Genomic DNA, 27,457 nt, shown 5'->3' with positions numbered 1-27,457 from the left:
ACAGTGCTTGGGTCTGTGCTGCTGGTCCATAGACCCACAACCAAGTCAGACTGTGGAGGTGGAGGCCTGGGTAACACAGGCATTGCTCCAGCAGAAGATTCCCTATGCAGCCCCACCTCTTCTATGGCAGTGGGTTGATTAGCTTCCCCCATCCTGGGGACTAGCCCCACTGATTTGTAATTGCTGAACTCCCCAGAGTCACAGGGCCTGTAGGAACAGGTCTCCTGCTCCCATGTCCACCCAGTGCCTGGTCCATGTGAGGCACTCAATTCAGAGCTGTGGCAGGAGCTAACCTCCTCCATCCTTCCACCCTTGGGAACACCACATGAGGATAGACACAATAGTGAAGTGGGAAAATGCCAGCACTTATTCTTCCCCCCACTGCTCTAAGGCCTCAAGTGGCCATAAACAGCCTGGCCACCCACGGCATCCTCTCCGAGTCCCCACCGCCATGCTCGCAGACGGGTGACTGGAGAACAGAAACCAGTCTGCTCCTGGGTGGCAAACTACCACTCCCAGGGTTTCAGAGGGATGCAACAAGCCAAGCTACTACCTTGGCTGCAGGCGAGAGGCAACTACGCTGGAAATGCAGCCTGGGGTCCTGGAGGAGCCTCAGAGGTTGCAGTGTGGTGGCGGCAGTGGTGGTGGTCTTGACTGTGACCGAGGCCACAGAGCACCTGAGCCATGCGGGCCCACTATGGACAGGGCAGCCTCCAGAAGCCATGGTCAACTCTTGGAGACTGGGAGGTCTGCTGGAGCAAGCTTTCTCTCGCTCCCTGTTGTACTGAACCTAACTGGGGCTAACTGGGGATGAAGGGAGATGCAGAAAGGACAAACAATAGACAAACATGCATAAAGTTGGGGCCAGGTGTGCTGGGTGCTCGGATGGAGACGCACAACAGCCTCATTGCTTTTTTACTTCTCTTTTATTTACTCTGCTTCTTTTCTCTATCTTTATTCTTTAAGGCCTTGCTTCTAAAGTCTTCTTTTCTATTCTTTAAAGTCTCTTTCCTTAGACTTGCACTGTCCCATGTTCTCACTTTAGCTTTCTTAAAGTCTGGGTGCTCAGACTTGTAAACAACAGCAGCCACGTCTAAAAACTGCATTAGACTGTCCCATGTTCTCTTTAGCTTTTCTTTAGCTTAGCTTTTCTAAAAGCCTATGTATAAAGTTCTCGGTGCAGAAAGCTGCTCTGGTGGAGACACACAGCAGCCAGCAACAGTGTCAGCAGCAGCCAATCAAAATCTCCCATCCAAAAGCCCTCCATCAAAAAAACCTCCTGTCCTCCTTCAGGGAGTCTTTTATATCCAGTGGTAAACAAGTAGGTGGAGCAACAGGTTTCAGGGAGGGGTGTGACACTGTAACAAGAGAAACCTGCGTTCCTACTTCTCTGAAGGTAAACAACTTAGAAAAAGCAGCTGTGCTGCATTTTGCCTTCTTGCTCTCCTTTACAGCTGGGGCTTGCCAAACTCAACCAGTGGATCATTGAGCACAGCTGTGCTTATGTTATTTCTCATAGGCTTCTCATAATCCACTCCCCACAGCCAGCGGTCTAAACTGTGATGGCTTGTAGGACTGGGTTGCCATAGTGACTAAAATGCTTTGGCGACAGCTACCAGAGGAGGATCAGGATGCTGGGCAAGCTGACTGACCATACTCTCCATTGGCAGAGCCTGAGCCTGCTGTCCCCATGGTGGCGCCCCTGGCCCCAAGCTTGGATCCTAAAGGGCCCTGAGAGAGAGCCCTAGTGGACCAAGACAGACCACTCCTCAGATGGGAAGGAAAGGAGACCACAGAGGAACCAACTAAGTGGAATAGAGGTAAGACTCAGGCTGGGAGGATCAGGAGGGAATCAGCCCATTCCCCAGACTCCAAGAAGGAGAAACCGATGCTGAGTGGGGGAGGAGGGGGGCAAAGGAGGGTTTCCGTAAAGAAAGCATCTATTGCCTTGGGGATGTCAGACCACCACACAGAGGTGTGTGTGTGTGTGTGTTCATGTGAACATGCATCCACCACTGGCTCTCCCACCCCGAGAGGCAAACTCACTCTCCTTCCTAGGCAGCATCATCCTGGTGCTACTGGCTCATTCCTCTCCGGGTCCTGAATAATGCAGTCATAGGCCCCTGCTCCTGCCTGCTTTGCTCTCGATCCTGCCAGGCTGCCCGCTTTGGCCATGGGGTTTTGGATGGTGCCTCGGGAGCCAGCCAGCATTCATGGGCAGAGCCACAGCTTGCAGGATAGAGCCCTTTAGATTCATGCACCCTGGCTACTGGGCTGTGTTCCAGCTCTCTGCTGGGGGACTCGTGGTCCTGGCCTCCCAGGTGTTATGGGTTTAATTGTGCCTCCCTCCTCCCCCAATTTGTAAGTGGAAGTCCTAGATATTCAAGCAGGGAAACGAGACACCAAGGCTTTTTGGGAAGCAATATCTATTAGCCTGCTGACATCAGCTCAGCAGATTCCCATTCAGAGGCTGAGCCCTAAGAATAAAGGGAGAGTTTCTTACATACCTTTTCAAGCAGGTTACAGAAGCAAGAACCAGAGTTTAACCCATATATGGTTGCGTGCATCTCTATTGGCTACTTCACCCTCAGTGCTATGTGACCTTCCTCATGTTCAAATTCTTTAAGTTTTATCTTCCTGCCATGCCATCCCCTCCTCCCTGATACATTATTCCCGCCCCCCCTTTGATGCTCAAACCCACCTAGGGTCAAAGAGCATCATCCTGATTTAGGGGTTTGTATTTCCACAGCATCATTACATGGGCAGCTGTTTTTCTTTCAATAGTGGCCTCCATAATGGTCCCAATAGACCACTATATCAAGGGAAGCAAGCAGGGCACTCAAACATGCTCCTGAGACAAGGATCACTGCCACTATCCCCTAGGATCTTGAATCCACCCAAGGCAGAGAACCAACCTCCAAACAGGTCATTGAGATTCCATCCTCTCCAAGTCTGGAAGGGGACATGGGCAATCTTTCTCATCCTGTCTGTGATTTCCTTTACGACCTTTTCTTCATCTTCAATCTGCAGACAGCAGTTACTTAGATTGAATTTTCCACATACACCTCCTTTATGTGCTGTTTGGCCAGTATGTTAAGGGCCCTTGCAGTTTCATGAATTATAATTTCAGCTACTGCATGGAGACAAATGATGCATTTGAGCATATAAATCGGGGTGTGATAGCCCCAGGACCCATCTTCTGCCCAAGTGTCAGGACTATAATACTGAATGATTTGCTCAGGAGGCCATTCATCATCTCTCCAATTGCCAATTTGTAAGGCACCTCGTTTCTTCTGCTTTTTTCCCCATGTATGGGAACTCCCAATTTTTCACCTTGTGTGAGGGAGACCAAGGAAAATGATGGTCTAATCATGCCCAGTACGCAAGACCTGAATCAACTTCTAGATAGCACCTTATAAGCCTGCTTCCCACAGATCCAATATAGTTCCCTGGGCGCCCTCCAATCTATGTTTGTGGTGAGATTATTCCAAGCGCTTCAGAGAGCAGAGAAGTTGGCCAATAGGTGGGGCTGTGGTTTCGTGTGGTTTGGAGTTGCCCACCATTGGGTCTCTTGGGTAGTGTCACTGTAAAACTTTTGCCCTAAACAAGTTAAATCCTCTACCAGGGTGGAGAACCTGCCTTTTGGGCAGGGGATACAGTAATTCCCAATGATACAGGTTTTTAGGAGCCAGACGCTTTTCCTGTGGCTGGGAAAGGTGGTCTCATTAAAGGGTTCCTGCAGGTTTAGCTCCTTAGCTTCCCATGGCCAATGGTCTCCCACAAATAACACAAGGTGATTTTTAGTGTCTGGGCTATGGACTTGGCTAGTGAAATGAACAGGTTTTTGGCCTTGATAGAGATAGAAAATTCACCCCATATTTCCTCATAAAAGGAGTGAAAGACTTGGTATGAGGACCTCTCATGGATAAAAGTTACTAATTTGAGGTATGTCAGAGTCCCAGGATCAAGGCCCTTTCCATCTATCTTTATACTAATTATATGTCCTTGTTCCCAATCGGAGCGCTTAAGTACAGTAAAATTTATGGGGTTATGGGTGCCAGGGGTACAGTCAGGGGCAGCTGTCCCCTTGTGAAGGAAGGCTGCATGTTCTGCCTTTTGCCATGTAGCCCATGAAACACAACCCCAATAAGGGCAATAGGAACCCACATCATCACATGGCCAAATGGTGACTCACCAGCACATACACTTATCATTTGATGTACAGGCTCTTTCCCACACTAGGCTCCCACAGCCATTGTCTTTACCTCCACATCCACCTTGGTCTATGGCCACACATGCATCAAAGAACATTGTTACTGGTTTATCAGGGTTCAACACCTGGGTGAGGCTGACGAGGTTCACAGGGATACAGATGCTAAGGACCTCTAACCATTGCTCCTGAGGGCTGTAGGTGGGTTGAAGCAGATATGCTGATCACCATGGAAGCACACCAAATAGGTGATATGGTTGTGAGTGCATGCCCCGATGACAGGGCCTGCACAGGAGTAGTAAGTATGGAAAAGCAGAATTCTGGTGACAACACTTCTTGCCCTGGTAGTATGCATACATAAGTCACAGTTTGAGATCTGGGAGTTCCTGAGCAAGGGAATGGTTAAATTTAACAAAACGAAAACATGGGAAAGACCCATCCCTGGAGGGAAAAGAAGATGACTCCTCAACCTTCTGCCATGTGTAGAGTAGTCAGCTTCTGGAGTGACTAGAGCAGAACTGTTGTCCCATCATTCATGGTCCCCTGTTATCTCCTAGGAAGCAGACTCCTGCTGGCAGGTGTTCTGGATGGTGATCTTGTACAGTGAGGCTGGGTCAGGGATGCATTCCCACTCAAGAGAGGCTGGCTTGGCTCGGCTGTGGTGAATCCAAGGAGCAATCTCTGCTACTTTAACTGCTGTGGGGGTAGACAAAATAACAACAAAAGGGCCTCTCCAGTGAGGTTTTAGTTGTTGGACTTTCCATTCCTTTACCCAGTAAGGGTGTGTGGAAGTTGTCAGGCTAACAGGACAACTGGACCCAGTCATTGATTTTTGACAGAGTTGCCTCAAGGGCCTGCATCTGTTGTCTCCAGTTGAGGTCACCTATTTCTTTGAGGCCCTTGATTAAGCGGGTGTGGGCATCCATAAAGGATTTCAAAGGGAGAAAGCCCTGTTTGTTTAGTGGGGCTTGACCTGATCCTTAGTAATGCTATAGGTAGTAACTGATCCCACTGTAGATGGGTCTCTTGACATAGTTTTTCCAGTTGTAATTTTAGGGTCCTATTCATACGTTCCACTTTTCCTGAACTTCGGGGGTGTTAGGCTGTATGCAACTTCCAGGTGATTCCTAAGCCCATAGCTACCAGCTGCACCCCCTTGGCCACAAAATCTGGCCCATTATCTGACCCAACAGACACAGATATTCCAAACAGAGGGATGATTTCCTTTAGCAGACACCTGGCCACCTCCTGGGCTTTTTCAGTCTGTGTGGGGAAGGCTTCCACCCACCCTGGGAAGGTGAAAATAGCACCAATAGATATTTGTATCCTTGAGCTCGTGGCATTTCAGTGAAGTCTGCAATCAAGTTTTCAAGGGGAGTTCCGCCAATGCTCTGCATGTAGGGGGGCACACTTGGCCCTTGCCAGGAGTTGTTTTTGGCACATAGGCCACATCTTTCACATACTGCCTTACTTATGCTGGAGAGTTTGGAGACATAAAAGTACTGGGCCAGGGTGGTTCACCCTGAATGAGTTCCTTTGTGGACCTGCTTAACAAATGTAGGAGCCACGGACTCAGTATGGCAATGGGGCCATACCGAACATCCATTCGGTAGAACATTTCCCTTCTCATTCTTGAATCAGGCCTGTTCTTGTGGTGTGTACTTTGGGTCCCATCCAGCTAAGGGACATGGGAACAAGGCAGTTGGGGCTGCTCCCCCCATGAGGGCTGCTTGTTTGGCTTCCCTATCAGCTTTCCAGTTTCCCCAAGTAATTGTTGTATCTCCATTTTAGTGCCCTCAGCAGTGTATAACTGCCACCTGTTTAGGGAATCTAGCAGTCAGAGGATTTTCTGCCCATACTTGATAGTTTTTCCTCCCAAATTAATGAGGCCCTTATCCTTATATAGGGCCCCATGGACATGAATGGTTGTGACAGCATATTTAGAGTCAATGTAGATGTTTACCCATACTCCTGCAGCAAGCTGGAGTGCCTGTGTGAAGGTGACAAATTCAGCTTTTTGTGCAGAAGTTTCAACTGGCAGTGGGCAGGCCTCAATAACTGAGTCCAGAGTTACTATTGCATATCCAGCAAAGAGCATGCCATCTCAGATAAAGCTGCTGCCATCTGTGAAATATTTAATGCCTGGATGGCCGATAGGCTGGTCAGTTAATCTGTCTAACTAGAGAAAACCTCATTTATAACTTCTAAGCAGTCATGCTCTGAGGGGCCTGAATCAAAGGCAGTAGTGTGGCCAGGTTTAGAGTCCTAACAACCTCTAGGTGGATACTCCGGTATTTAATCATCCAAGAGTTGATCAGCCAATAATTTCCCTTGTACTCCACAAGAGTCAGGATGGAGTGGGGAGCCCAGACAGTGAGTTCTTGTCCCAGGGCAACCTTGTCTGCCTCTGCCACCAGGGCAGTGGTGGCTGCTAGGGCACACAAGCAAGGCTGCCAGCTTCAGGCAATGGCATTGAGCTGTTTGGACAAGTAAGCCACTGGATGATGGCTGGTAGCCTCGTAGCTGAGTCAAGATCCTGACAGATGTCTCCTTTCATTCATGGACATACAGGAAAAGGGGCTTCATCACATCTGGCAGGCCTGGAGCCAGGGCATTTGTGAGTGCCCTCTTGATTTATCTAAAGGCATTCTCTTGTTCCTCTTCGCATATTAAGGGTTCCCATTCTCCCCTCTTTGTGGCTTCATGAGGAGTTTGGCCAAGAGGGAGAAGTTAGGGATCCAGATTTGGCAGAAACCTGCAGTTCTCAAAAATTCTCTGAATTGTCAGGGGTCTTGGGGCTGGAAAGGCCCATTTCCTCTCAGGGACAAATCTGCACTGTCCCTGTTGACAGGCAAAAATCAAGGTATTTGATAGTGTTTTGGCAAATTTGGGCCTTTTCCTGAGAGACTTTGTATCCTGCCTTCCATAAAAGAGAGAGAAGGAAGTGAGTCCATTCCATGCAGTCCTCCTGAGTTGATCACACCAGCAGGAGGTCATCTACATACTAGAGTAGTGTGCAGCCATGCTGGTCAGCTGAGAAAGCTTTGAGGTTGGATGCCAAGGGAGTTCTGAAGATAGTGGGGGAGTTTTTGAAACCTTGTGGCAACTGAGTCCAGGTCAGTTGCCCCTTTTCTCCAGTATTGGGATTTTCCCACTGGAAGGCAAAAAATAGGCAGGCTCTGTGGGGCTAGGTGAATGCAGAAAATTGTGTCCTTAAGCTCTAGGCAGGTAAAAAAACTTTGCCTCAGCTGGGACATGTCCTAAAAGCATATAAGGATTTGGGACTATAGGGTGCAGTGACACTTGCTGAATTTACTGCCTGGAGGTCCTGAACTGGTCTGAAATCCTCAGTCCCCAGTTTCTGGACTGGTAATAAGGGGGTGTTCCAAGATGACTGGCAAGGTCAGAGGATCCCATATTTTAGGAATCTGTCAAAGTTTTTTGAATTCCAACCTGGGATGTGTGGGGAATGAAGTACTGTTTCTGGCTGATGGGGGTGACTCCAGCTTTAGTTCCACCACTATTGGGGGCACTTTTTGGGCCAGACCTGGGGGTTATCTTCAGCCCACATACCTGGAATCTTGAAGGGAAGCTCAGGAATCTCAGGAGGCCTCTATGCCCCTTAGGGGCATAGAGCCGCCATTCCTTTTCTTGTGTGACCATGAGGATTGAAGTCTTTGTCTCAGGTCCCCTCAACTTTAAGGTTGCAGTGCCATCCGAATCAAAAGTTATCTGTGCCCTCAGTTTGCATAATAGGTCCCTGCCCATCAGGCCCATGGGACAATCAGGGAGATAAGGGAATTCATGCCTTACTTCATGACTCCCAAGATTGCATTGTCTGGACACTAATCAGGGGCAATGGGCCCAGTCCCATGTAGCCCTGATAATTAGTTGTATGCTTTTGTGAAAGGAGGACCCACTGGTTGAACAACTGAGTGTTCTGTTCCTGTTTTCACCATGAGGTCAACGGAATGGCCTCTTATCCTTATGTGGACCATAGGCTCCCGGGGGGGCCAATAAAATGGAGCCTAGTCTGTCTTATTCCTCCTCATAGCCTTCTGGGGTTGCCAGTCCAACAATGTTTTCCTCCCAGGGGCTTCCCTGTGGGTGGGCTGATACTTTCCCTCAACAATTGGCCTCTACCTCTCGTCTTGGGGGCCTTCTGGGAGTCCCTGGCCCATTGGGGACATTCATTCTTCCAGTGCCCATCTTGACAACAGTAGGCACATTGATTTTGTCCTAATTCCTCCCTGGGGTGAGGGCAGCCTGGGGGCACCAGTCACTGTCTGCAGTGATTGCCTCTGCCTGGATTAATCTGCCAGAGGCCACCTGACTGTTTAACAAAGGCTGCTGCAAGGAGGTCTATTTTCCTTTTCATCTTCCTGTCAGCCTCCTGTTTTGCTTCCTGGTGTCGATTGACAAAAACCTTTGTGACCACTTCCAGAAGCTGGATGGCATTCATTCCCACAAATCCCTCTAATTTCTGTAATTTTCACCTTATATCCCCTTGAGCCTGGCCAACAAAAGTGGCATTTTTCATCCACTGGTTTTCATTGGCTTCCAGGTCAAAAGGGGTGTACAAATGGAAGGCCTCACACAAATGCTCATTGAACTGGCTGGGACTCTCATCTGGCCCTTGGAGGACCTCTGATGTTTAGCTCATGTTCATGGCCTTTTCCCTGCCTTCTTTCATGCCTCCCAATAGTGCCTTCTGGTATCATTCAAGCCACTGGTAGCCTTGGTAATCATTAGGGTCCCAACGGGGGTCTTCCTCGGGGAACTGAGCCTGGGCATAGGCTTGGGCATTTAAGGTGCCATCAGGGGCATGATCTTCCAGCCATTTTAGAGCCACCAATGTTATATGGCATTGCTCTTCAGTATTAAATAAAGTCAAAAGAAGCTGGTGACAGTCTGTCCAGGTGGTTTATGAGTCTGGATGATACACTGCATCAAATCAATCAGAGCCTGAGGTTTTTCTGTGATGGGGGGGTATGATGTTTCCAGTTCAGAAGGTCTGTGGTGGCAAAGGGCTGGTAGGCAAATATCTGCCCTCTTTCTTGTATTTGACCATCCTAGTCATAATACATTGGTCTTTGGACCTCCCTAAAGGGCATCTGCAGGGCAGTGGGAGTCTGAGGAGAAGAGGAGTCCTCACGGAGACTGGTTGGATGCTCCTGATTGAATGGGGGATGTGGGGTGAGAACTGACAGACCCAGAGTAGGTATAGGGTCCATAGGACTCAGGGAGGTCAGGGGAGTTGAGGCCTCAGAGGTTTTCAGGCCAGATTTTACAGGTGTGACTGACTGTTCCTCGAGCTTCCCCAGCCGATGTTGAAGGTGAGGGTGTAGAACTGGGTGCTGGTGGCAGAGGTGGATAAAGTGGCACATAGGATGATGGCGTTTCCTCAGGTTCCTTTGGCCAGTAGAGGCTCCTTTGTTTTCTCCCTACACTTGGAAGTTGCAGCCACCTAGCTACCATAATCCTACAGGTCTCTTCCAGACAGGACCTTAGCTATGCAGGTTGGCTGCTGACAGCATTCTGCCAGCAATCAATATAGGTCTGGGTACCCAGGATTCCCTACAATTATCCTAAAAACTTCATTAACCACAGTTTTGTCTAGTGAACCTTCTAGGGACCACCCTATGCCAAAAGTGGGCCAAGCTACTTCACAAAGGGCCTTAAGCTTGTTAGGAGTTAACTTCATAGAATCCATTAAATCCCTTTTTAAAGTTTTTAAGTATACACTCCAAGGGAGTGCCCTTACTCTGATTTCCACCCATTTCTTCCTGTTACTGGATGTCAAGGCAGACATGGAGGGGTACAGGTTTTGGAGGAGAGGTAATGGGGGGTCCTCTTCTCCAACAAACAAGAGAGAACAATATACACCACTTTTTGGTGACACGGATGTGGTCTCCTGGCCAGGAACTGCACCTACACTGGGTCCTCACTCGCTTCATCCATCTCTGCCACTCTCCTCACAAGGAGTTAGGCATCTCTTAGCTGTAGTGAGTATAATCCCCACACTGGAGGCCCTGTTAGGGCTCACCCTAGACCATATGAGCTCACCATGGACCCATGGATTGGGACTCCACACTCAGTTTGTAGCCATGCCATGTCTCAGACTCACACATACACACCTATACACTTCTGCCATGCTCCCTGAACGTGAAAGACATGGTTTTATCCTTGATAGGACTACTCAGGTGTCTCTGGGAGGTGATCAGGCTCCCCTTCTGCCTTTTAAAGGCAGGCCTATTGTTTGAACCTGGGTTCTTACTGGTTTGCTGGTGGGACTCCCAATTTGTTCCCAAGCCTTTTCCGGGTTCCTTTGTGCAACCGAGACTTGCTCTCTGGTGCTCCAGGAGAGGCAAGTCCCTCCACCAGATCAACAGGTCCAGTAACACCTGGTGGAATGGCTCTCCCAATGAGCCAGGGATGCTGAGTCTCCATAACAAGGAGGTGAAAACACCATCTCTGAATCCTGGACAAAAGCCCCAAGAAATGTTGTGGGATATTCAAGCAGAGAAACGGGACACCAAGGCCTTTGGGAAACAATATTTATTAGTGTGCCAGCAGCAGCTCAGTGAATTCCCATCCAAAGGCTGAGCCCTGAGAACAAAGGGGCCTTGCCTTACATACCTTTGCAAGCAAGTTACAGAAGCAAGAAGCAGAGTTTAACCCATATATGGTTGCATGCATCTCTATTGGGTACTTCACCCTCAGTGCTATGTGACCTTCCTCATATTCAAATTCTTTTAAGTTTTATCTCCATGCCATGCCAATCCTCCTCCCTGCTCACTAGCTCCTGCTACCTCCATACGTGACTTTATTTGGAGAAAGGGTAGCTGTTGATTTAACTAGCTAAAGTTAGATGAGCTCATACTGGAAGAGGTGAGTCCCAGATCCAATATGGCTGGTGTCCTCATGAAAAGGGATAATTTGGACACCGAGACAGACACCTGCATGGGGAGGATGTCATGGGAAATTAGGATGGATGCAGCCTAAGACAAGCAACATCTTTAGAGGAAGCTCCTTGAGATGAAGTCTTGGTGGGGTCTCCAGGAACGACAAGGTTGCTCCCCAAGAAGGATATGTCAAGGATTACTAACAAAAGGACAATCATATTTGTCCAAATGATGTTGCACATCATTTTTACTTTTGCGCTAGGTCTTTGAAGCCAATGTGCATTTCACCTGAACAGCACATCTCAAGAAGGACTGACCAAACATATCAAGTGCCCCATAACCACACTTGGCTCAGTAGTTGTCTCAGCACCAGACTGCACAGTCTCAGAGCTGATCTCTTGGATGATCCTACTATGGAGCTAGGTGTAGAGCTTAGATGTCACTCTGGGCTAGGGGGAAACTTTGTTGCCAGGGTTTTTGCCATCCTTCCTCTTTTTTTTTTAATTTTAATTTTTTTATTATTCATATGTCCATACAATGCTTGGGTCATTTCTCCCCCCTGCCCCCACCCCCTCCCTTACCACCCACTCCACCCCCTCCCTCTCCCTCCCACACCCTCAATACCCGGCAGAAACTATTTTGCCCTTATCTCTAATTTTGTTGAAGAGAGAGAATAAGCAATAATAGGAAGAAACAAGGGTTTTGGCTAGTTGAGAAAAGGATAGCTATACAGGGAGTTGACTCACATTAATTTCCTGTGCATGTGTGTTACCTTCTACGTTAATTCTTTTTGATCTAACCTTTTCTCTAGTTCCTGGTCCCCTTCTCCTATTGGCCTCAGTTACTTTTAAGGTATCTGCTGTAGTTTCTCTGTGTTGAGGGCAACAAATGCTAGCTAATTTTTTAGGTGTCTTACCTATCCTCATATCTCCCTTGTGTGCACTTGCTTTTATCTTGTGATCAAAGTCCAATCCCCTTGTTGTGTTTGTCCTTGATCTAATGTCTGCATATGAGGGAGAACATACAATTTCTGGTCTTTTGGGCCAGGCTAACCTCATTCAGAATGATGTTCTCCAATTCCATCCATTTACCAGCGAATGATAATATTTCATTCTTCTTCATGGCCGCATAAAATTCCATTGTGTATAAACACCACATTTTCTTAATCCATTCGTCATTAGTGGGGCATCGTGGCTGTTTCCATAACTTGGCTATTGTGAATAGTGCTGCAATAAACATGGGTGTGCAGGTGCCTCTGGAGTAACCTGTGTCACAGTCTTTTGGGTATATCCCCAAGAGTGGTATTGCTGGATCAAATGGTAGATCAATATTTAGCTTTTTAAGTAGCCTCCAAATGTTTTTCCAGTGTGGTTGTACTAGTTTACATTCCCACCAACAGAATAAGAGGGTTCCTTTTTCCCCTCATCCTCTCCAACACCTGTTGTTGGTGGTGTTGCTAATGATGGCTATTCTAACAGGGGTGAGGTGGAATCTTAATGTGGTTTTAATTTGCATTTCCTTTATTGCTAGAGATGGTGAGCATTTTTTCATGTGTTTTTTTGGCCATTTGAATTTCTTCTTTTGAGAAAGTTCTGTTTAGTTCATGTGCCCATTTCTTTATTAGTTCATTAATTTTGGGAGAATTTAGTTTTTTAAGTTCCCTATATATTCTGGTTATCAGTCCTTTGTCTGATGTGTAGCTGGCAAATATTTTCTCCCACTCTGTGTGTGTTCTCTTCAGTTTAGAGACCATTTCTTTTGATGAACAGAAGCTTTTTATTTTATGAAGTCTCATTTATCTATGCTATCTCTTAGTTGTTGTGCTGCTGGGGTTCCATTGAGAAAGTTCTTACCTATACCTACTAACTCCAGAGTATTTCCTACTCTTTCCTGTATCAACTTTAGAGTTTGTGGTCTGAAATTAAGATCCTTGATCCATTTTGAGTTAATATTGGTATAGGTTGATATACATGGATCTAGTTTCAGTTTTTTGCAGACTGCTAACCAGTTTTCCGGCAGTGTTTGTTGAAGAGGCTGCTTTTTCAACATTGAATATTTTTAGCGCCTTTGTCAAAGACAAGTTGCTTATAGTTGTGTGGCTTCATATCTGGGTCCTCTATTCTGTTCCACTGGTCTTCATGTCTGTTTTTGTGCCAGTACCATGCTGTTTTTATTGTTATTGCTTTGTAATATAGTTTGAAGTCAGGTATCGTGATACCTCCAGCACTGTTCTTTAATGAATGTCATTGGAATTTTGATGGGAATTGCATTAAACATGTAGATTACTTTTGGGAGTATTGACATTTTTACTATGTTGATTCTACCAATCCATGAGCATGGGCAATCTCTCCACTTTCTATAGTCTTCCTCAATCTCTTTCTTCAGAAGTTTATAGTTTTCCTTTTAGAGGTTGTTCACATCTTTGTTAGGTTTACACCTAGGTATTTGATTTTTTTTGAGGCTATTGTCAATGGAATTGTTTTCATATATTCTTTTTCAGTTTGTTCCTTACTAGTGTATAGAAATGCTAATGATTTTTCTATGTTGATTTTATATCCTGCTACCTTGCTGAAGCTATTGATGGGATCTAGGAGCTTCTGAGTAGAGTTTTTTGGGTCTTTGAGGTATAGGATCATGTCGTCTGCAAATAGGGATATTTTGACAGTTTCTTTACTTATTTGTATTCCTTTTATTCCTTCTTCTGCCTAATTGCTCTAGCTAGGAATTCCAGTACTATGTTGAATAGGAGTGGAGATAGTGGGCATCCTTGTCTAGTTCCTGAGTTTAGAAGGAATAGTTTCAGTTTTTCTCCATTAATTATAATGCTGGCTGTAGGTTTGTCATATATAGCTTTTATAATGTTGAGGTACTTTTCTTCTATTCCTAGTTTTCTTAGAGCTTTTATCATGAAATGGTGTTGGATCTTATCAAAGGCTTTTTCTGCATCTATTGAGATGATCAAGTGGTTTTTGTCTTTGCTTCTGTTAATGTGGTTTATTATGTTTATTGATTTTCGTATGTTGAACCACCCCTGCATTCCTGGGGTGAAGCCTACTTGGTTGTGGTGAATAATCTTTTTGATGTGTTGTTGAATGCGTTTAGCCATTATTTTATTGAGGATTTTTGCATCAATGTTCATTAAGGAGATTGGCCTATAGTTGTCCTTCTTGGAGGTGTCTTTGCTTGGTTTTGGGATAAGTGTAATACTGGCTTCATAAAATGTGTTCGGCAGTTTTCCTTCCCTTTCTATTTCAGTGAACAGTTTAAGGAGTGTTGGTATCAGTTCTTCTTTTAAGGTCTGGTAGAATTCAGCAGAGAATTCATCAGGTCCTGGACTTTTCTTTTTTGGGAGACTCTTGATTGCTGCTTCAATTTCATTTTGTGTTATAGATCTATTCAGGTGATTAATTTCCTCTTGGTTCAGTTTTGGATGATCATATGTATCTAGAAATCTGTCCATTTCTTTTAGATTTTCAAATTTATTTGAATATAGGCTCTCAAAGTAGTCTCTGATAATTTCCTGGACTTCAATGGCATTTGTTGTTATCTCCCCTTTAGCATTCCTGATTCTACTAATTTGGGTTTTTTCTCTCCTCATTTTAGTCTGGTTTGCCAGGGGTCTGTCGATCTTGTTTATTTTTTCAAAGAACCAACTTTTGTTTCATTAATTCTTTGTATGGGTTTTTTGGTTTCCATTTCATTGATTTTAGCTCTTATTTTTATTATTTCTCTCCTTCTATTTGTTTTGGGATTTGCTTGTTCTTGTTTTTCTAGGAGTTTGAGATGTATCATTAGGTCATTGATTTGAGATCTTTCAGTCTTTTTAATATATGCACTCATGGCTATAAACTTTCCTCTCAGGACTGCCTTTTCTGTGTCCCATAGGTTCTGGTAGGTTGTGTTTTCATTTTCATTGACTTCCAGGAACCTTTTAATTTCCTCTTTTATTTTATCAATGACCCATTGTTCATTAAGTGATATGTTATTCAGTTTCAAGCTGTTTGCATGTTTTTTCTTTACTTTTGTTGTTGAGTTCTAGTTTTATTGCATTGTGATCAGATAGTATGCATGGTATAATTTCTATTTTCTTATATTTGCTGAGATTTGCTTTGTGCCCTAGGATATGATCTATTTTGGAGAAGGTTCCATGGGCTGCTGAGAAGAATGTATATTGTGTAGAAGTTGGATGAAATGTTCTGTAGACATCAACTAGGTCCATTTGATATATGGTATGCTGTAGGTCTTGGATTTCTTCATTGATTATTTTGTTTGGATGACCTATCTATTGAGGACAATGGGGTGTTAATGTCTCCCACGACCACTGTGTTGGAGTTAATATATGCTTTTAGGTCTTTCAGGGTATGTTTGATGAAATTGTGTACATTGACATTGGGTGCATATAGGTTGATAATTGTTATTTCCTTTTGGTCTATTTCCCCTTTTATTAGTATGGAATGTCCTTCTTTATCTCGTTTGATCAATGTAGGTTTGAAGTCTACTTTGTCAGAGATAAGTATTGCTACTCTTGCTTGTTTTCGGGGGCCATTGGCTTGGTAAATCTTCTTCCAGCCTTTCATCATAAGCCTATGTTTATTTCTGTCGGTGAGATGGGTCTCCTGTAAGCAACAAATTGTTGGATATTCCTTATTAATCCATTTTGTCAAATGGTGACTATTGATGGGTGAATTAAGTCCATTAACATTAAGTGTTAGTACTGATAGGTATGTGGTGATTCCTGTCATTTAGTTGTCTTAGTTGTTTGAAGGTTTGATTGTGTGTACCTAAGTTGAGGTTACTCTCTACTGTCTTGCTTTTTCTTTTCCTGTGGTTTGGTGCTGCCTGTCCTTTCATGGTTATATTGGGTTTCACTTTCTGTGTGCAGAATCCCTTGCATAATCTTTTGTAGTGGTGGCTTTGTGGTCACATATTGTTTTAGTTTCTGCTTATCATGGGAGACTTTTATTGCTCCATCTATTTTGAATGATAGTTTTCCTGGGTAGAGTATCCTGGGGTTGAAGTTATTTTCATTCAGTGCCCAGAAGATCTCACCCCACGCTCTTCTTGCTTTTAATGTTTCTGTTGAGAAGTCTGCTGTGATTTTGATGGGTTTACCTTTGTATGTTACTTGTTTTTTCTCTCTTACAGCCTTCAATATTCTTTACCTAGTTTCTGAACTTGTTGTTTTAATGATGATATGTCATGGGGTAGTTCTATTTTGGTCTGGTCTGTTTGTTGTTCTGGAGGCCTCTTGCATCTGTATGGGAATATCCTTCTCTAGATTTGGGAAATTTTCTGTTATTATTTTGTTGAATATATTACGCATTCCCTTTGCTTGCACCTCTTCTCCTTCTTTCATGCCCATGATTCTCAAGTTTGGTCTTTTGATGGAGTTGGTGAGTTCTTGCATTTTCTTTTCACAGGTCTTGAGTTGTTTAATTAATAGTTCTTCAATTTTTCCTTTAATTACCATTTCATCTTCAAGTTCTGAGATTCTGTCTTTTGTTTGTTCTATTCTGCTGGATTGGCCTTCCGTTTTGTTTTGCAGTTCTGTTTCATTCTTTTTTCTGAGGTTTTCCATATCCTGGGGCGTTTCCTCTTTAATATTGTCTATTTTTGTCCTGAGTTTATTTGTCTGTTTATTAATCATGTTCTCTGTTTCACTTTGGTGTTTATACAGTGCTTCTATGGTTTCCTTTATTTCTTCTTGTGCTTTTTCAAATTCTCTATTTTTGTTGTCTTGCAATTTCTTGAGTGTCTCCTGTACATTTTGGTTGACCCTATCCAGTATCATCTCTATAAAATTCTCATCAGTACCTGTAGTATTTCTTCTTTTAGATTATTCTTGTTGGCTTCATTGGGTTCTTTGGCATAGTTTATCTTCATTTTGTTGGAGTCTGGATCTGAGTACCTGTTTTCTTCATTTCCCTCTGGTTCCTGTACTAATTTTTTGCTGTGGGGAAACTGATTTCCCTGTTTTTTCTGTCTTCCCGTCATTGCCCTTGGTGTTGTTATTTTCCATGTACTGTGTGCAATTAAGTATTTTCTGGCTGTAATAATAGTACTAGTGATATTTAGAATGGAAGGGTGAGAGTGAATGGAAAGCAAAGAAGTTAAAGGAAAAGGGAAAAACAAATAATCAAGTAGAAAAAAAACAAAACAAAGAAACAAACAAAAAAAGTTTCTAAGATATAAACAGGGAGAGGCAGTGTACTAATCAACCATAAGCTGAGAAGGAATTAGAGAGACAGAGAGAGGATTGAAAATAAAAAATAAAAAGAATAATGATAAGAATAAAAAAATAAGTAAATGAAGGAAAAACTGTATATATAAAAAATAAAATAAAATAAAATATAAAGTTAAAAAATAAAAAATAAATTAAATAAAAAAACCCTCCAAGTTCAAATGCAATGAAGTTTCAGTCTTAATAATTTTGGTGTTTGTCTCTCAGCCTCCAATCCTGGAGATGGTGCTTCAGATGTTGTTCTGTAGTTGTCTCATCAAAGGGTAACATAAAATAGAACAAAACCACAACAAAACAAGAGAAAAAACCTACAAAGTGTCCCAAGTTCAAATGCAACACAGTTTCAGTACGTTTTTCAGCATGCAGGTGTAGTTTGGTTGTTCTCTCATCAAAGGTAGGGAGAAAAAGAAAAAAGAAAGAGTCAGGAGACAGTTCTGTGAATGGCTATCTGCAACTGTGGCTGACCTGCCCCCTGCTGTCAGCCTGCTGTTGCTGGAGGCTTTATTTATGCAGATCTCTGGGGTGAGCTTAGCACTCACCTGGCCACGTAGTCTTTGTTTACTCAGAATTCTCCTGTGTGGGAGCCACTGCTACAAGCTTTCCCCTTTCCAAGCACACTGGGGGAGGTGACACTGCACCCGCTTTCTCAGGCCTGTGTGTTTATTTACAGTTCATGTGCGAAGTGGGTCTTCCCCCCTCTCCTGTGGAGTTTTCCTCCCACCGCTGCTTTTATAAGGTTTCCCGCTCCTGATTGCTGGGCATGTGCTCCTACTCCTGCCTGCATGTTTGTTTACAGTTCACATGGGAGGTGGGTCTTCCCTCCTCTCCTGTGGAGTTTTCCTCCCTCTGCCACTCTCACAAGCTTTCCTGCTCCTGGTTGCTGGGCGTGTGCTCCTGTTACCACCCTCTCCAGCCAGGCCCACCTTGTTTATTTACAGTTCCGGGAGGGATTCCCCTCCTCCCCTCTTTGGTGCTCAGGGTGCCCCACCCTCTTTGCTACATGTCTTTATTGTTCTTATTGCTTATTACTCAGTTTCTCTTTTTTCCCCGGATGAGGGTCGGTCTGTCCAAGGGGCTATGCTGATCTGGCCCAGGAATGTCTGTGGAAGTACCGTGTACCACTTAGCTCACCTTGTGGTCCACAAGCTGTCTGGGCTCAGGTGACTGGCGGCAGCCTGGTGGCCCTCCTGGTTTCTCTGTTCAACGTGAAGTAGAGATGCTCTGTGCAGGCTGGAGATGTGGAGGGGTCAAAGCTTTGCCTCTTCTCGGTGGCCTTGCCTGCAAGGTGTGTCTCCAGCATCTCTCCAAGATTTCACTTTAGTAGACACACATTCTGCTTCTTCCCTCTAGCTGCCATCTTGGAAACTCGTCTGCCATCCTTCCTCTTAATCACTCCTTTCATTCTGGCTTCCATTTGCCCCTGCACTGCCATGTCTCATATCTCGTTTGAACTCCAGTTCCTGTGAGGCAAGTAGGACAGCTGGTAGTACAATTTCACAGGTAAGGAGTGCCTAACCAGTGTTATTTCACCATTTCATTCACATTTTCATTTTAGGTGAATGTGTGCTTGCTGTGGGCAAGACCACAGTCACTCATGATTTTTTCTTCCTTCCCCAACACTTCTGTCCCCACAAAGGATAACCCAGAAGAAGAGGGCAAGGCTGATGGGCTCTTGAGAGTCTGTTCAGAAGTGAGCTAAGCTTTCTCTTTTCTCTTAAAAGGCTTTCTCAACTCTTAGAGAGGTAATGCATTGTCTTCCTCTTTCCTGGAGTGTCTGTGCTGAGTCAGTTTCCTCCCAGGGATTTGACCCCCCTCATAGGACATCCTTCTGCAGTTTTTCTCCTTCACCCACCATTTGATCATTCTTCACATATGAGACCTTCTTTGTGTCTCAAACTTTTCTGCTATGCCAACTGTGAGTCACAACCCTGGGCATCAAGTAACTTAAGAATCTTTGGGGAGATAAAGAAAAAGAAAAGCTGCAACCATGAAATCCTGAAATAATAAGAAACTGCAAGTTCAATTGCTCTTGTCAGAAGTTTGAACAGACACAAAAGAAGTAGAAATGCCAGTTTCATGTGAAGACTTGGAAATGATGGGCAGGGGTATTACAGGCTAAGGGAGGAGTTAAGCAAAGGCTCAGGGACATAAATGGGAGCAGCTTTTTCAGGGACTAGTGAAGCACAGGCTAGAGTATAAGGGTGTTGGGGCAGAGGTCTACGTGTAGTATATAAGGGAACCTCAAGGATGTATAAATGCTTAGCCATTTTAAGTGTACAGTCCAGTGGTACTAACCACATTCACAATGTTGTCCAACCACTACCACCATTCATCTCTACAACTTTTTCATCTTCCCAAACTAAAACTCTGTCCCCATTAAACACTAATTCCCCAGTAGTTTCTGGCACCCACCCTTCTACTGTCTCTCTGAATTGAACTACTCCCGAACCTCCTATAGTTTGAATCTTCCACCATCTATACTTTAGTGTCTGACTTCTTTTACTGAACCTAATGTCTTTTATGTCAGTGTATATACTCTTGGCTGTCTATAGAGACTGGGAAGCAGGGCAAAGTTTAAAGTGAGGATTGCCAGAAATACCACTCTTGGGGATATACCCAAAAGACTGTGACACAGGTTACTCCAGAGGCACCTGCACACCCATGTTTATTGCGGCACTATTCACAATAGCCAAGTTATGGAAACAGTCAAGATGCCCCACCACTGACGAATGGATTAAGAAAATGTGGTTTTATACAAAATGGAATTTTATGCAGCCATGAAAAAGAACGAAATGTTATCATTCACTGGTAAATGGATGGAATTGGAGAACATTCTGAGTGAGGTTAGCCTGGCCCAAAAGACCAAAAATCGTATGTTCTCCCACATATGCGGACTTTAGATCAAGGGCAAACACAACAATGGGATTGGACTTTGATCACAAGATAAAAGCAAGTGCACACAAGGGAGATATGAGGATAGGTAAGACACCTAAAAAATTAGCTAGCATTTATTGCCCTCAATGCAGAGAAACTAAAGCAGATACCTTAAAAGCAACTGAGGCCAATAGGAGAAGGGGACCAGGAACTAGAGAAAAGGTTAGATCAAAAAGAATTAACGTAGAAGGTAACACACATGCACAGGAAATTAATGTGAGTCAACTCCCTGTATAGCTATCCTTATCTCAACTAGCAAAAACCCTTGTTTCTTCCTATTATTGCTTATACTCTCTCTTCAACAAAATTAGAGATAAGGGCAAAATAGTTTCTGCCAGGTAGCAAGGGGGTGGGGGGAGAGGGAGGGGGCAGGGTGGGTGATAAGGGAGGGGATGGGAGCAGGGGGGAGAAATGACCCAAACATTGTATGCACATATGAATAAAATAAAAATTAAAAAAAATAAAGTGAGGATTACTCTGTCTCAATGGTAATTTAGGATAAGGCTATAGTGTGTGTGGAGAAGAGAAGATCCAAAGTAACCTGATTTTTTTTTAACTTGGAAGGGCTAGCAGAATGTCAGTGCCTTTATTATTTAAGTAAGAATACATTAGTGGACCTCAGGAAGCCATCTGAAAATCCATTGGTTCACATACTGGATCTAACTTGGTGAAGCATGCCAACACATGACCACTTTTTCTTGGTCGGTTAGCTCATGTAGCAGTTCACAGATTTCCTGTTTGTTTCCCTCCTATGGTCCAGTAATGGGGTGCAGCCTGCTCAGGCATGTACAGAGACCTCAAGGAAATAGTTGGTGATTCTTTGGTGCCACCTAGTCCTTTTTACTGGGTGCAAAGAAAACAGGCAGAAGAGAGTTTAGTCTTTATTGCTATATCAGGCACAATAAAGAAAGTGTTTTGCTCCAATGATTTATGTCAGCTTTCAGATTAAGAAATTTAGATCAATTTTCAAAGTTGCAAACTTTAAAGAAATTCACATTGCATATGTGATCTACAAATGTAATGGTATCAGTGAAACTCTTCAAAACCAGTTAAGTGCATTTAGAATAGAAAATAAATTAGTAGATTTCAGGTTTCCCTTATCTTGATTGCTTGTGTTGAAGGTACGAATTAGGGCAAGGATTTAAGAGATCTTGAGCTCTAAATGAGATCTGCCCATAATTTAGACTTATTTGTTTAACAAATGACTTACAAGACAAAGAATTTGAGAGGGACAGATTAAGGGAATCAGCTCTTTTACAGATATTAGAATAAATGGAGTATTTTATGAATTAGCCAGCACATATTTTGCTTTAGTTATTACTATCCACACTATATAAAATTGTGTTTTTTAAATTGCATTTAGAATCCTATGTGAAATTTTGCCTGTTTGGTGTAACATTAGCCACTATCAACTTTACAACACTAACCTTAGTCATATACCCTATTCCCCTGAAAAGTTTGTTTACTTTTCCTTATTGGTTTTTGGGGGCTGAGAGCCCGCCTATTTGCCTAGGTGCTGATCTCTGTCTACTTGTCTTTCCTTTGGTCTTGTAGAAATGCCTGGGACTTGAGTCAACCCGGGACAAAGCCAGCTCTTCTAGAAGCTCTCAGAGGCTCTAGCACCTGATGTGCAAAGTTCTCAGGTACCAGGCACACAGGTGGCAGTTCCGGGTACCAAGTATGGTCAGACTGTCTCTTGCTTAGGTTGCTATTATTTAGTGCAGTATTGCTTTGTGTGTTTTTAAAAATTATTAAAAATATGTCATAGCAACACAAACAACTTGTGGAAGAAAAAGAAAATTGTTCATATCCCTATTACTTAAAACAACTGATTTCAAATTCATGTATTTCTTTCCATTTTTCATCCATTTACTTACCTCATTTTGTCATCATATTCTCATTTTTTCATATGTACATATAATTTTGAGAGTCTATATGTTTCAAGTCCCCGAGAGGACAGTGGGGGTCTTTTCAGAACCAGATGGTAATTACTTTTGAACTTGAATGTTTTAAAGATGAGTACAAAACCATTGGAGACATAAAAGAACATTATGTACTCAAAGAGCAGTGAAAAAGTTTTCCTAGAACATGGGATCTATGGAGTGAGAGAAGATGAGACCAGATATGTAGGTTCGGTCCTGGTTGGGAAGGATCTAGAAGGCCAGTTAAGGAACTATCATCCTAGAAGGAATGCCTGCTGTACCTATATTTGGATTTCAGAATGGTCACTCTGGTGGCAATATAGACAGTGGAACAGTAGGGTGAGAGATTGGAGGTAGCAGGGAGATCAGCTATGAAACAGTTGCAGTAATCTAGCAGAAAGGTCATGAAAGCATTGACAATGAACATGCCTCCCCACAAGGCAGTGAACTTGAAGGGTCTTGAACCCCTGCTATAAGGAATTTTGGTGCCACAAGCCAAAGATGTGAAGTATTATATCCAAGTCCACTTCCTTATTAAAGCTGTTCTCATTCATCCAACATCACTACCCCACTACAGACTCCTACCTTTGTTGTGGCCCAGCAGGCCATCTTGTTTCTACAACAAAATTGGCCACTTGGACTGCTTAACACATACGAGGCACTGGGTTCTATTCCTGGCACCAAAAGAAAAAAAATTAGCTACTTGACTTTGTACTTGGCACTCTAATTCTCAAATTGTTCTAATCATTCACCTGACAATTGTTTGTTGAGTAGACAAAGCGCTGGACAGGAGGAGATTGGGGTTGGGGTTCTTGTTATACACTCAGGGGCAATCAAATTAATTCCTTGCCACTGAGAAAAATTTCCACCCTGCTATGCCCAGCATGTAGAGGCTCTTTGGAATCTGTTTAAACTCTTTTCTTCCTAACAAAATGACTTTATTCTCAGGAGCAAAGGTGTATCAACTCCTTTTTATAGCTTCCATGGAGGAAAGCCCTCAAGTAGGCACATAATAGGTGCTCAGTTTGGCATAAGACTTGGGGTAGAGGGGCCCTTGAATACTTTTGGACTACTTTGTCTCTGTCTTTGCCTCTTTCTACAATGCTGCATGCTGCAGCTCTCTCTGAGGAGGCTCGGGGTAAGTAGGAATGGTTTGGGTCTTTAAGGAGTCTATGATATTCACAGCTGTCCCCTTAAATTTCTGCCAGGAGGAAGGCCTGAAGGACATAGGTAAGGACAGGATACTTGTCATATACATGCCTCTGATACCCTTGGGTAAGGACAGCATTCATTACCATGGGACTCCTAATCTGGGGCTAGAGAGCTAAGGGTCAGATTTTTATTTCCTTGGCAACCAAAAGAAGTCATTTCTGTTCCCTTCCCAGTTGAAAGCCCAGGGCCAAAATCATTGCTAAATGTACTGAAGCTGCTTTGGAGTCTTTTGTCTCTCTGTCCTCTGATCTTCTAGGCTATTTTCCTATAAGTCTCTATTGGAGATGACCTGAGATTCCTGTGCTATCCAAGAGAGCAAAGCCAGTTGTCCCTTGTAGCAGACAGTTTCCCACCTCTGCCATCATGCTCATCCCCCTTACCTTCATTCAGCCATTCACAGAAATCATATTGAGCCCTCTGGAGATAGTCTTGGTACCACTGTGTGGGGTCTTCTAGTACATTATTTCCCTCTGAATACCAAATGATTAGAATGGAACTCTGGGACCTCATTGTGCCTTTTCATTTCCAAATCCAGGGATTCCAGTTTCCAAACCAGACATGATCTCCCACTGAGAGCCAGCAGAAGACCTATGGATGCTGGAAAGAGAAGGGCTGGGAGAGTGGAAGCCAGGTAAATTGACATCCTTCTGATCAATGAAGAAGTGCATAGCCTCTTTCAAGTTCTACTGAGAGCTATTTTCTGTTTATTTTATATTGCCTATTGGAAATAATCATACCTGATACACTCATAAAAAGCATGTAAAATGACCATTTGGAGTATCTGTCCTAAACTGGACTTTGCATTCCAGTTCTGAGGAGAAAAAAATGAATGTTTTAGGAATTCTAAGTGTTGTATGGCCATTTTGTTGGCCTCTGGTATGTCCCCACATTTAGCATTCATTATTATTTATAAATTCATTCCTAATTACCTTCACCATCACAGTATAGTCAGATTCCAGTTCAAAGTACAGCATGTTTCATGATGACAGATTAACCCCAAAAAAGGAATTGCAGGATGATGACAAAAGAAATGAGTTGTGTTTTGTGTTTTTAAAGACATTCATTTAACAAATAGATTTTTTTTACCAAATCAGATTTACTTTATTACAAAGATAATATGTGGTGGTTATATACACTAAAAAAACAATATAGAGACATGAAGAAAATGCAAAAACCCTGAAATCCTATCACCCAGACACAATCACTCAACTTTTGATGAACATTCTTCGAATTGGGTCTCTTCCCAGTATCCATGGGGATGCTGGTTCTTTGATGCATAATGCTGTGATCCTCTCCCAGCCATTTTCCCTTCCTCATGTGTTGTGGATAGCTTTCCATGTCAGTGAATATACAGATGTAGACACATATTCATCCCCAGTAATGGCTGCAGACTATTCCACTGTGTCCATATATCATAATCCATTTAACCAGTCCTTTCTTAGTAGTGATTTAAGTTGTTTCCATTGTTTTTGTTATTCTAAGGAACACCCAAATGAACAAGCTTATACTATGGCTTTGCAAACAGGCTATGTCTTATGGACCGATTCCTCAGAGTGGGATTGTTGGGACAAATGATGAAGAGCAAAATGTCTAAAATACCTTATTTCGTTTCTATTTATAACACACCCAGGTCATTTTAACTAGATGCAGAATAAAATTTATTTGGTCTTAAAAATTAACTCACTCTCCACCAAGTTTAGGAGGAAGACAGATGATATTGGAGTGAAGGTGGCCTCTTCATCTTCACCTAAGTCCCTTATTTATAATTCCTACTTCTTTGGGGCATCTCTCACAGATTGAAGTTTCCTTTCATTTCAGTTCTGAGCTCCTTACTATTCATTCTTTGTATTTTGGGTCATTCCACATAAGTATAGAAATAAATAATAAGAACAGCAAATCCTTGCATAGCATCTACAAGGCTTTATAGCATGTATAGCATTCAGTTTGTCAGGCATGCTGAGTTATACATGCTTTTTAAATGTAACTCAGTTAATCTTCAAAAAAAATCTTAGGTAGTAGATCCCATCATGTTCACTTTATAGATGAAGAAACTGAGGCCCTGACAGAGTAAATTGTATTTCCAAGTTCATACAGCAAGTAAGTAGCTGAGCCAAGACCCAAGCCCATATATATTTTGGCTCCAGAGGCTCCCAGCCACATCTAAGGTGATATACTTTCCTTGCCAGTTTACACAGGTGAGCCACACAAGTGCTCTATGCTCTAACTGGGCTCCTTCTGCAAATGGCTAGTAGCATTCTTTCCTTATCTCAGTTGAGGAATTATGATGTGGGCAGTTCCCTGTTCTCATTTGATAAGGCGTACTCCTCTTCATGTATGTGAATGCATCTTCAAGGGCTGGCATATGATTCCTGTCTCCATATCTCTTGTCTCTTCGTTTTTCAAAGCTGAGCTTACCCCACTCATTGGGGAACAAGGGGATCATAGGGTTCCCTATTCAAGGCAATAGGCAATTTTTCCTGGGGATGAATTCTTCCCAAGCAAGCCTAAGCTTAGGACTGGAGAAAACTAGGTTTCTCACTTCTAATTTGGAAAGTATATCTCATGTTGGTGGGGTTTGCTTTAATCATAAAAGTATCATATGTCAATTGCAGAAAAGAATAAAGAAGCAAGTAAAATCACTTGTTAGAAAAAGTAACCAATGTTTTGGTGTATTTCCTTCTAGTATTTTTTCAAGAATGTATATAACTATGCAGGCATAGTTATATAACCATAAAATTAAGATTATTCATGTACTTGCATATAATTATGTGTACTGATTTTTGCTTAATTTTGTATCATAGCTGTTTTCACACATCATTAAAAATTTTCAAAACCATACTCTATAATGACTGGAGTCTATAATGCCATCAACTAGGTATGTAATTTTTTCAATAATTTCTGTATTGATGAATATTTTAATTTCCTACTTTTCACAGTGACTGTTCACACTGTTATAAACACCCTTGTGCTTAAACCTCTCTGCACAGCTGTTTATTCTTCTCCATTGTAAATACCAGAGCAGGAATTTCAAGGTGCTTGATACATGTTACAAATTGCTTACCAAAAAAGGTTTTCCAGTTTATTCTTACAGCAGTGTGTTAGAATATATATCTTAGACCATACCCTACAAGCACATACTGTTTTTTATTTGAAAAAATAAACAACAAAAAAGTCTGCTAATCTGAAAAGGGAAAGTAGTTTTAATTTAATTTAGTTTTTTATTTCTAAAAAGTTGAAACAAACTTTCCAAATGTTTCTTGTTTTTTCTCATCCTCATGTGGTCCCTTGTTAATGACAGGGACTCTAGAGGGCCATAGACTCTTAACCTGGACATTCAGACTCTCCCATCTATTCTGATTTCCTCTCTGAAAAACGTTCTTCTTTTTACTTGCACTCTGGAGCTGTCTTAGTCAGCATGGACTACTAGAACAAATGACCATAGACAGGGTGTATTAAGCAATAGATATTTATTTCTCACTGTCTGGAGGCTGGAAAGTCAAAGATCAAGATGGTGGCAGATCCGTTGTCTGGTGAGGGCTTATGTCCTGATTTCCAGAGAGCCATGTTCTTGCTATGTTCCCACATGCTAGAAAAACAGATCTTGCTTCTGTCGTTTTTTAATAAGGATACTAATTCCATTAATGAGGGCTCTAGCTTTATGACCTAATAACCTCCCAAAGGTTTGACCCCTTTGGGAAATAAGATTTTGAGATATTAATTTTGGGAGAGTATACATTGACTCCATAGTAGGAGCTGTCTTTAAGTCCTCCTCAGACTCTTGCCCTCATCACTATTTTTGTTTCCTACTTCATAACCTTCATCTCTTTCTTCTGAAATCATACCTACTTTGTTCCCATCAGGATTAGAACAAATACCACAAATGTGTTCTCAGAATCTGTCCCTGTCCCTGAAGAAAGCTTGGATCAGAAGGTCTTCACCCATGTTCTCTTGTGCCTCTATACTGTTGAACAAATTCAAGTTTTCTTGAAAATGCTCAACTTGCCTGGTATGTACCAGTCACAACTGCTATGCT

At 42.9% G+C, this 27,457-nt stretch overlaps 1 long non-coding RNA gene across 1 annotated transcript in view; it reads left to right on the top strand.

Moving 5' to 3' along the window:
* Positions 1 to 1,477: 1,477 nt before the first annotated feature.
* Positions 1,478 to 27,457, top strand: part of LOC141419405 (uncharacterized) — a 46,650-nt gene continuing 20,670 nt past the window's right edge. The window contains exons 1-2 of the long non-coding RNA XR_012444169.1: positions 1,478 to 1,820; positions 23,960 to 24,055. This is a non-coding gene — a long non-coding RNA (uncharacterized lncRNA). The remainder of the gene's footprint in view (positions 1,821 to 23,959; positions 24,056 to 27,457) is intronic.

This window comes from Castor canadensis, chromosome X, assembly GCF_047511655.1.
Source record: "Castor canadensis chromosome X, mCasCan1.hap1v2, whole genome shotgun sequence".
NCBI classification, from domain to species: Eukaryota; Metazoa; Chordata; class Mammalia; order Rodentia; family Castoridae; genus Castor; species Castor canadensis.
This window is presented reverse-complemented; position numbering and strand designations above follow the sequence as displayed.